Source organism: Branchiostoma belcheri, unplaced genomic scaffold (genome assembly GCF_001625305.1).
Source record: "Branchiostoma belcheri isolate BF01 breed outbred unplaced genomic scaffold, Haploidv18h27 scaffold328, whole genome shotgun sequence".
Classification (NCBI taxonomy): Eukaryota; Metazoa; Chordata; class Leptocardii; order Amphioxiformes; family Branchiostomatidae; genus Branchiostoma; species Branchiostoma belcheri.
In genome coordinates this window covers 34,879-46,573 of record NW_017803941.1, presented here as the reverse complement: position 1 = coordinate 46,573, position 11,695 = coordinate 34,879, and positions in this window count along the sequence as shown.

Here is an 11,695-nt window from a genome sequence, read left to right as displayed (position 1 = left end):
CTTAATAAATAAATAAATATATGTACAGTCACAGAAAATCACAAAAGAAGAGCAAACAGCCACTGAAAAGTCAACACGAGGACAATCTAGTACAAATGTATTAAAACCTGGAAGAAGGAAAGGAGCTAACAAGGCTGGACTCCAGGCTAGTATCTTTCAGGGACAAGTTGGCTGTCGTCCAATATCACATTAGACCTCCCTCTCAACACCTACTACCACATGACCCCTACTTGGATTGCAGAAAACCACCTCCAGTACTAGCACGCCTGACAAGTGTGCACGTGGCGAGGCTGAATCATCAACAAGTTGATGTTGGCCACCTACTGTAACGAAAGAAGAAGAAGGTCTGTCTCAACTCTGTTCTTCTATTGTTGTAGGATCTTGAATCTTCCTTAAAGATTAAGTAAGGATGGGGCCCTGGTCCCGTTAGGAGGCCTCACTCATTACATTTTCTGCAAGTAACGAAACGTCTCTTGGATGCAATTTTAATTGCTATGGGAGCAGATGGCCCAAGACAAAATATCCCCAGAGGTACACTGGCAGGATGGTGATAGCACATCCATCAAATCGTTCAGGGCCACTTTCCCTGACGAGGAGAAACACAAAGTCAAAACAAAAAACACTGTCCCCAATCACAATCACACTCCAATAAAATATCCTGTAGCAACGCGCATGGTGTTCATCCAATCTGATCTATGCTTACTTCTTTGTTAGTATGGCTCCGACAGGACCGTGGGGCGGACTCCCGGGCCCCAGGGAGAGACACTCCCACTTACGTGTACCCAGAGGAGGTAAGGTGGGTGATGCGGGCCCGCTTCCCTTACGACCCGGTCGGCTCTACGACGGACAAGTGGAGGAGCAGCGGGCAGTACGTATATATAAACTTTCTAAAAGTCGTGTCTAACCTCTCGATCGGCATCGTCTCCATCTGGAACCAAACTTTCTATACGTTGTGTCTAACTGCGTTTGATGTACTATACAATATATATACATCTGTCTAACTGCATTTGATATACTATACATTTGTCTTAATGTATTTGATATACTATACATTTGTAGTAATAAAGAAGTACTTTGGAAAGATTGAAAACAAAACCAACTATTCTGGTTTTGGCAGAAAATTGGTCCCCGAGAAGCGACGCTCAGCACAGGAGAGAAGGAGGAAAGCAGTTGAAAAGCCATATATATGGTACACGATACACGCCATTGATGGAGTTGGAATATTACCACTCTGTAGGATTCTGTATTATAGATCCAATGCACAACCTGTTTCTAGGCACAGCTTAGCGCATGTTTTTTAGCGCATGTTTTTAAGCGTAGACAATGACGTTCTAAACAAAGCCAAACTGAACAAATTAGAAAGCGTATTGGCTCAATACATCTTCCCAATGGTATGGGCCGTCTTCCCACCAAAATAAGTTCAAATTACGGGTCCTTCACAGCGGACGAATGGAAGAATTGGACATTATACAACAGTTCGTATCGCTTGAAAGATATATTGCCAGAAGAGCATTACCAATGCTGGCAGATGTTTGCCTTAGCCTGTGAGACACTGTGCAAACCTGCAGTTAGCCGCGCTGATGTAGACTGGGGCGACGCGGCTTTGGTAACTTTTGGGAAAAAGGGGAAAGACTATTTGGCAAAATGTCTATCACTCCAAATATGCATCTCCATTGTCATCTTTAAGACTGCACCCGCGATTACGGCCCTCTATATGGATGTTGGCTCTTCAGCTTTGAAATGTACAATGGTTTGCTTGGTGCATATAAATGTGTTGTCGCCAAACGTCTCACCGATGGCACTTTGTCAACAAACGAAATGCCACCTTGGAGGACAAGTTGGGTCAGTATTGAGGGACAAGGATTGACAACTCGAGAGGATACATTTAAGAGCAAGGATTTCCCACAGGGACTGGTTCTAGTGGACTCATTCAGAATCATTGAATCATCACAAGAGGCAATCGTCACATAAGGGCAAAGCAGTCGCACAACACAAAGCTGAAAGAGCGACTGCAGGGAGTGCTTGTGGCAGATTGTATGTCATCAGATGAGTCCGACACTGATGACAATGAAGGGAATTTCTTAAGGCAAAGGGCCATTCCTTGGGAGTCTGATGAGTTTACTAAATACAAACAAGAACTCGACAACAAACGTGCATTTATGTAGGCTTTAATATCCATGTTAACTGAAAACGCAAGTGTACATTTATACTAGTTAGACGCTTGAAAGATATATTGCCAGTAGAGCATTACCAATGCTGGCAGATGTTTGTCTTAGCCTGTGAGAGACTGTGCAAACCTGCAGTTAGCCGCGCTGATGTAGATTGGGCCGACACGGCTTTTGTAACGTTTTGAAAAAAAGTGGCAAGACAAATATGCATCTCCATTGTCATCTGAAAGACTGCATTCGCGACTACGGCCCTCTACATAGATTTTGGCTCTTCAGCTTTGAAAGGTACAGTGGTTTGCTTGGTGCATAAAAGTGTGATGTCCACGGACGTCTGGCCTCCAGCGCCACACCCTACCCACACAAGCGTGGCCAGTACCCTACCCTTTAACTGTTTCAGTGCCTTTTTGGAATGGATATTTACTATTATTATACTATCATCAACTCGCATTCAGATCCCTTCACGACTACTATGACTTGTTAGAGCAACGGAAAGCAAATCGTCATGCTTTCCATGCTCTGAGAGATCGTCCAATTATTCCTAAACGGAAAAAATCATATTGGCAATAAAGTTGCTTGCCGAATGGACTTTCTACCAGCCTTAAAGAAGCACATTTTTCATTTGCTTCATAAAGCTTTTCATTCATGCTTTTCTCGAAGTTGAACATGGTTGTTTCTGTTATATGAATCTTTGTTATGGATCAACAGATTCAGGAAATAAGGAGGTCGCTCCAGCAGATCCAGGAGGCCATTGTACAGGGAGCTGCCACTCCAAACACAGCTGCTCCTGCTCCTGCCCCAGCTGTAAATCCGCAGGAGGAAATGTTGCGGTAAGCCCATCATTTTTCACATGTGGTTACAAGATCAATGCCACAGTGCGCCATTGTCATTTATTTACCTTCTTAAGGAGATGATTTTTTGTGCCGTTTGTCTCTCTGTGTTTGATTGTTTGTGTGTCTGTGAACAGCATAACTCAGGAAGTCATGGATAAAATATAATGATATATGGTGTGTGAAAAGGTTGTCACCAAATTTGGAAATGATAAGATTTTGGGACCCAAGGGGCTGTCTTTGGTAACTGCAGCATAACTTTCTTATTTACAAATTATGTGTAAATAACTCCACAAACATCTTTATGTACAGGAATACTTACACGCCTGGCTCTTGTTCTTGCCCTTCATAGGAGCTTTCCTGGTCTTTATGGTGCCAGGGGGGGGGGAGTAGACGAGGGAGAGGGGGACATTCATACACAAGAGGAAGACAGCCTCCCTGTAGTGAGGACATGGAGATCCAGTTTTATCTATTAGAGAAAGACCTGGACAAAACACCCCTCCCGTCAGAAGAGGGTGGATATGTAGCTGCGGGTTTGGGACCATTAAAAGAACAATGGGCCATAAACAGGTGAGTCCATCAAAGTTACTATTTGTTACACATATGACGTTCTGTACAATGCATATTCCGGCAGCTATTGCATATCTTGAGGTTCCGAGATCGTGCCAGGTTTCATTGATGGAGTTTTTCACTGATGTACAGGTACAGCTGGCAAGGTACAAGATTTACCTGTACCTATACGAGCCCATCACCCCCTTGGACCAGGCAGGATTGCAGACTGCATGGGTAAATGTTTATTTTTGTTTATTCTAATTTGGGCAAAGTAATCCGAGTGTGGGTGTAAAGATGTAGGAAATGTGACAATACCAATCAGTGGCTATGCAAAAGTTTACAGTTAAATTTGGTCATATTTTCTGTGCTGAGCACGATCGAGGCATGCCCCTAGCAGAGCTGAAAGATACTTCTTTTCACCAGCTGTTTCTATTCTAATATTTACTGGACAAAGCCCCATTTCTACTTCTAGGTTTATTGTGATAGGCATTAAAACATCTTGCATCTCCATGTAGATGTCTGACAAGATGAATGAGTCATTGGGCTGGCAGAAACTGACTGGCATTGGAAAATCAAAGTCCTGGCCAGCTTCTATGAGGACTTCTCTGTATGACTGCACTTTCGCAATTTCGGGAAGGACTCAATGCGCGAACGGGATAGGGAGTTTTATGTGAAGGAAAAGTTGGGAAGTTGTTTGCTCTACGTCTTATGCACTTAGGGCCAGCGCCACATGGACTGCACCCAATCATCACGGTATGGCACGAGGGCAAAGGCCAACTATGCCATCAACTATGCCATCAACTATGTCATCAACTATGCCATAAACTATGCCATAAACTATGCCATCCACTGTTGGCCTGTCGGCATCCTGGTTGCCCGAATGTGTACGCCAGGAATGTCTGTCCTGGTATCACCACAAATATGTGCCAGTTCCAGACTCAGAGAACTGGAAAAGCTGCCGTTCCAGTGCTGCGCCAAGAACAAAGCCCTGGTCTATGAATCTGTCCAAGACATAACGTTAGTACATTCTGTATTTGCTGGACAGGAAGACAGTCTCCCTCTTGTGACGACATGGAGGTTCAGTTTTTCCTTGTAGAGAAGGACCTGGACAAGAAACCCCTCCCGTCAGAAGAAGGTGGATATGTGGCTGCCGGTTTGGGTCCACAGACAGTGTCCATTAAAAGAACAATGGGCCATAAACAGGTGAGTCCCTTCCAGTTTAGCCATCAAAGATACTATTTGTTACACATGTATCCGTAGTTTCCTGTAGAAAAGCATCTGTCGCATCTGGACAGGATATGGCATGGCCCTCGATCGGAGGAAAATACACGCTTCAAGTACACAGACTGGCGTACTTCCTCAACTCCAACTGGCCGGCGTTGGACCCACACATCCACGTTAGCCACAGATCAAGCATGGTTATTTCACAGAGACTGTGTCCCAGGGACACTTATTGGAACTTCTGTCCAGTGAAAAGTTGATTTATATTTGGAAATGACCATGTACTCGTATTAAAGGGCCAGTAACTTTTCTTAAAACCTGCCCAAATATGCAATATGAAAATAAACTTTGTAATGAGTTACCTCTCTGAAACATTCTGATTGTATACTAGTAATATGCAAATTGGTATATTCATCATAGGCAACTGGCATATGGGATGTCTGAGAGAGGACAAACAAATATACAGATAAATGGCAACAAAATTCCTCGAAGAAGTGAGGCGAGGACGCCACCCAGCCCACGGGCAGACCACAGACGTCATCATGATGCCAGTTTGCAGGTAATTAAGGGCTTTGTAAAATGCTATATCAAACAATAATATACAACATAAATGTTACTTTGTATTTAAAAATTGCTACATTGATTAAAATAAGTTACACATTCAAGAATTACTACTACCACATTTTACTTCTCAACATCATTATCAATGACTTTTAAAATTTCCTATCATCCTTAAGCCAAGACCACTGGAAGTTAGACTGCTTGGAAATGGCTGGGACAAGCAACCTGCAAAGGTAAGAAATATCTCAGCTAATATAATTATAGTTAGGCCATGTTGATTTGATTATATGGATGACATCCTCCGGGAGCCCCAAAACTGATGCGCGCGTGCGAATAAAAAAAAAGTTTTGCAAAAAAAAAGTTCTTTTCATTATGAAATCTACGTGGTCATGAGGGTTGAGCAAATGGCACAGAATATGGTTTGGCGAATAATCTAGTCTTCAAATTAATTACTTTACAATTTCGTCTTTTTTCGTTTGATTTTGGCATTCTACGACATTGGTATGGTTTTTATTAATTTTTTTTGTAACTTATGGTATATTTTTGCTCATTTTGTAACTGTTTTGTACGATTTACAGTATGGTTAAAAACTTCTTTTTTTTGGAAACGGCCGAAAATTCATGCGCGCGCGGATGTCATCCATATAATCAAATCAACATGGCCTTATATCTTATTCTTACAAATATCTCGTGATGCATTTGAGCACAACATGGCTGCTACTTTGTTATTACGAGTTTATTTTGGTAATATGTAATTAGTAATAGTCTAAAGTACACAAAAAGCAATAAATGAAAATAAATAGTAAACATTTTGGATGAAACTACCTAATGTAAATTGTAATTGCTGAAAACACCAGTTTAAGATTGTAATAGAGAGACAAGTAGTATTAGCTAGAGAGACAACAGTTAGAATTCATTTGTCGAATTAAAAAAAAATTTACAAAAGCTTACAAATAGTCTAATTTCTCAAGCAAAAGAGTAATAAATCTTAAGCCATTATTATATATTGCCAACTTTTATATCCCCTTCTTAATATTGTATCTTTAATAATATTTGATGAAAAGGGATTTGATCCCTTATGTTCAGAAGTACATACTAAGTTACAGTTTATTTTATAGGAGTCAGCTGTTGGTGCTTGACATCCTCACAAAGAAACATAACAGCGAGGACATTGGAGCTGTCAAGAGGTAATAATTTGTTGTTCCAATATGCAATTAGTAATAGTCGAGAGTTTTTTTCTATCTTAACTTATGATTCTTAGCACCTACAGTGCATTCTAAGAAGTTACACATGCTTAGTGATACCAAGTATGTAATGTATATACATGCTTAGTATCATATTGTTCTGAGCTTTCATATATAGCCACAGCTGCAGTTAATATTAGTAAAAGGTATGAGTTTATTATAAAACCTAACATCCTTGGAACTTGTGCCTCAATTTAACCCAGAGAGAAGACTAATTTGTAGTATCTCAAAACTTATGACAACTATCTTATTACAGGTATCTGTCTGTTAAAGAACTAAACACAACAAGTGTGAAGGTGAGCTGAATTTGTTACTGAAAAATATCAGTTTGCATCATCAAAATTTGAAGGAAAAACAGAATAAAAGAAAGAAAAAAATTGGACCAAAATTCATTATGTAATTCCGAAAAGTACCAAACATTACCCTGAAGCTTGATTACCTGAAGGATCTAATTAGTTTTTTACATTCCAACATATATATATAGTTCCTTGTGTTTATCTTGTATGTTTTCCGTATTAATTATTTGTAATCTTAAAGTTTAACAAAGTATCTGTGACCAGCATCAATATTATTTTGCATTCAAAAAATGACTTGAGGAAAGTTAGACTTACATGTAACTTTAACTTTCTTATAATTTATTTAAGGTACCTCAACAAGGAAACTGTTGGGACTGTGGATCATTCATTATCTACAACATGGCATGGATTGTTGATGTAAGTTCAAGCAAAGGTAAGTACAATCCTACAACAACAAAGGGATATCAGGGCCTAAACCTATGAGGCTATGAGTCCAAGTATGACACATCCTGACTAGGGACCTAATATAATTTATATGACATAATAAATGGTTTAGGTAAAAAAACGTGATTCTTAAATAAAAATAATTTAAAGTACTGAAACCAAATATATATTCTCATTTTTGCGATAAACCATCCACTACCTTCCATACAATGCATCTTTCGCAGTGAATCATGGCAGAAATATTCAATACCTCTGCCTGAGCTGACATAACTGCAGCTCAGATATACCATTGTAGAACAATGTACTGCCAAAATTTGCAGTAAGGATGTCCCTTTTAATTTTATCCATAGAAAACATTAAGGGAATCTGTTTACAACACATGGCTTCTGATCTGAAAGTTTGACGATCTGCCAGTATCCCTTATGTCATTGGCAACGACAACAGAAAATCAGAGAAGCACAAACAGCTTTTCACGTTGTTCGCAAAGTGCCACAAGGGATTTTCACGAAGTGAACCAATGAATGAGGAGGCAGTGAAAAAACTTGTTAATCTTACCACGTATTGCAGTCTTTACAATAATAACTGAAGTTGATTTGTATCAGTTGTAGAATACTGTCAATTTGCTAAATCAGTTTGCAAATCATACATTACGTCAAACAGACTAGACCAAATTTAAAAACATCAAACAATTAATGACTGACATCCTACAAACTCATCTAATACTAAGCTGAACCAGCCCCCACTGAGCCAGAGGCACAGTCCCCGAAGTCTGGGTTTCCAAGAGGCTGGACAGCTGTAAAAATAAGCTTATAACCATAATAAATCCTGAGTTAGCTGGATGTTCTACGGCAAGTTAAATTTAAGATGTTGATATAAGAAGTCTAGGCGCCTCTGGCCTGACACGTTAGCCCATTTCACTCATTTGCAAGCTGTGATGAATTGCTGATTTTCATAAAGTGTGGATTTTTTTCTGGGTACGGCTTCTGGTGCGCTATATGGGGTGCATGGTTCTCGTAGCTAATCGATGTTGTTTGATGTTCATCTCAGGTATTGCTGTAGAGAAAACACAAAAATAAGAAACAAAAATTAGTATCATTATGCTATTATATTTATGGCATAAAATTATGCTCTGAAAATTTTCTTGACAGTTGGAAAACAAGGCATCAGTTGGACAGCATGGCTCTTGAAAGGGATAACGTCAGCGGTCTTATATCTGAATTCTGAATCCTTTGGGAGAAGTAGGGAGCTCTACCATTCTCACTTTTAAAAATCTCTCTCTCTTGGTAGTCCTTCGTCCTTTTAAAAATTGTCATCATCATCAGTCTTGTCGTCCTGACGGACGATCTGCTCCAATCAAGTACGATGGGTGCGGCGGTGTGCCGCCAAACCAGCATTACTTCTGCAGTACTTTCCACAATTTTCGACAAGAATGCCGTGGATAGGCACTGTTCGTGTCTCTTGCGTTGTCTGTCCAGCTCCTTGGATTGCAGGTGTGACTCAAAACTTTTAGCCCCATGATGAAGCTTGTGCCGCCAAAAACTGTACTCTAAAATATATCAATATCTTCTACTTGCTTCTTCTATATACGGATACTACATAAACACCACCAATAACAAACATCTTTGCATATATACTGTGTAATCCTTTGGAACAAGTCTTACGAAAATATTGCCAAGTACACAGTTCTCTCCGCTAACACGTAAACAAGATAATCCATCACAGATGTCAGCCGAATCCAGCCTTACATATTAATCTTTGCAAGTTTTGTCGTGAACAGTGAAAACGATCGTATTACTACTAGCATAAAACAGACGCTTTAAAACAATTGTTACTGACGATAGGGGACAACAGGTTTGGGAATGGGACAAAGGGTTTGGACTAACTGACATGGCGGCGAGACACTTTCCACAAACTGCCAGTAACAGAACCCGGAGCTGAGTGGCTCAACTAACGACAGGACCGATTGAACTTGTCAACATTTACATACGAGAAGCCATAGCATCTCAGATATTTATTCTACGCACGGTGACCGCCACAAATGCAACAATTTGTCAAGACAAAGGGATCTGAAAAATTGCCCACCTTTCGCTACCGCCCTTCCTCTCCAACTAAAGCTGGGCGGTTGTGCGACGGGGAATCTGCCTGTATCCATCCGCCGCGGAACTGGACAGATGTCATGTGCACCAGCAACAAAATTATACCAAAGAAATATTATTCTACTAATTTACGTAACAAACATAGCACAATACGAAACTGAGACAAACTGTTTAAAAACGAAAACTTGTTTCTAGGAGGCTCCGTTCTTGTCCGCACTACTTTCTGGCGGCACTTGTGTACATCCTGTCTGAGGCGGATATTCGGTGGCGTGGCCCCAGTGAGGCTCAAATAGGGTTTTGTCTAAGGGTTTGTGTTACAAGACAAAAATGGCTGGTTGTCCAATGGCCTGGCTATGCCATCCAACGCTGTCGTTCGTGGAGAAGCTAATTTGCCTTACTTCGAAAAGATAATCGAAAATTACCAAGATGGTATGGAAAAGGAAAAAAAAATAGTTAAAATAAAATAAGCGACGTTTTATATTAGCTCTTTTTCGTTTCGCTTCCAAAGACTATACTTTTCAATGGACCATTTTTTAAACCAAACATCGGTTAACATTAGTTACAAATATTACCAAAAATCCCTGATTTTTACAATATTTGAAGACTATAGACTACTTTTTTTTTTACATTTTTTTTAATTTCTACGTCGGCAAGTGAAGTACGGAGTCTACTGGGCATGACAAACTTCCTCTCTCGATTCATTCCAACTATGCATCTGTCGTGAAACCACTTCGGGACCTGACAAAGCAGAACGTCCCATGGAACTGGGACAACGAGCAAGAGGAAGCGTTATGCCATCCACCGCGCAGTCGTTAGTGGAGAAGTACCTTAGATACGAATAGTGGATTTGTACCCTTTTTTACAGAATAAACACGTTGATACGTTGATCGACCAGCCATGTCAAGGTACGTCAGGTACAGTGTGTCAAATTCCCGGGAAAAATTAAATGAGGGACAGAGGGAACTCGCCGCAAAAACCAACAGGTCTCAGAGACCTTCTGCTCACTTTAAGCACAACATCCAGCACAAAGTAATGGGACCAAAACGAGTACTGAAAATGTACAACAACACAGAAATCATCTCTGAAGGTGAAACAGTCATCAAGATGACTAATCCGAAAACCGGTCAGATATATAAGGTGAACTTTGTTGTTATCAACTCGAACAGCATGCCGCTGTTAGGAGCAAACGCAATCTAACAGATAGGTGCGGTTACTGTCCACTATGACAGAATCTTAGCACTTGATAACAGCAAGCTCAAACCGATGGCAGGTACGGTCAGCAAGCCAGTAACAAAGAAGAGTCTGCTGGAAGAGTACCCAGACGTCTTCACTGGTACTCGTCCCTTATCTTGTAGCACATATTAAATTCAAATGTTTGACCAGGAGAATCCAATGTACAGAATTTGTACAAGTCATGTCTGAGAACTTTCGGAGCTATGTGGAAGGTCACATTTGTAAATCTTGCAGCTTGGATGACAAGGCTAGTTCCTGTGCGAATTATAGTTGTGATCAATGGGATATATTTCCTGGGAATTGAGGGAACTTCATTCTGTGGATTGCAACTAGCCGGATACTGTGTCTAACTCCTGTGTCTTCTGATTTTACAGAAAGCTGTTTTGATGAAAGTGCGTGGGTGGAAGAGACGGATCAGGAAGACAAAAGACAAGACAACCAGGCAAGTCTTTTAACTTAAAAGATGTTATCACGATTGGATGATAATTCTTTTCCATACAAAAACTAGCTACTAGTAACACAGACAGAACAGCGTAATGGCACAGTCTGGTGAATGGCTCAGAACTTAAGAGGTGCCTGGTTTGTATCTTGCCATATCGCTATCTTACTAAGGTCCCACATTACTTACCTAAAAGCTGTGAACCCAATGCTCCACAAATCCAACAAAGAACTGTTTGCACTCTCATCGGGGGGAAGAGACCATTCCATCTCAAAACTCCTCACAAACCTCCGTACAATTGTTGGGTCTCCAGGGTTCATCCATTCCGCTCCAACGATCCAAGGCCAAGCCTCCAAGGACACAGTGCCGCCAACTGCTGATCAGACGCCCATGGAGGAGAAGATGTGACAGATCAGGTGTCAAGGCTCAAGGCCCAGTTTGCTGTAAAAGCAGCAAAAGTCACAAGAGTGAACAGTGAAGCTGAACCTGTTGAAGACAGACCATAGCAAAACACACTATTAAAGATGTCACCTTGCAAGTCCAGTTATGTCCGACCACGAGGACCTCGAAAGCCGGAATGCCGACAGTAGTAGAAGCCAGAATTCTGACAGTAGT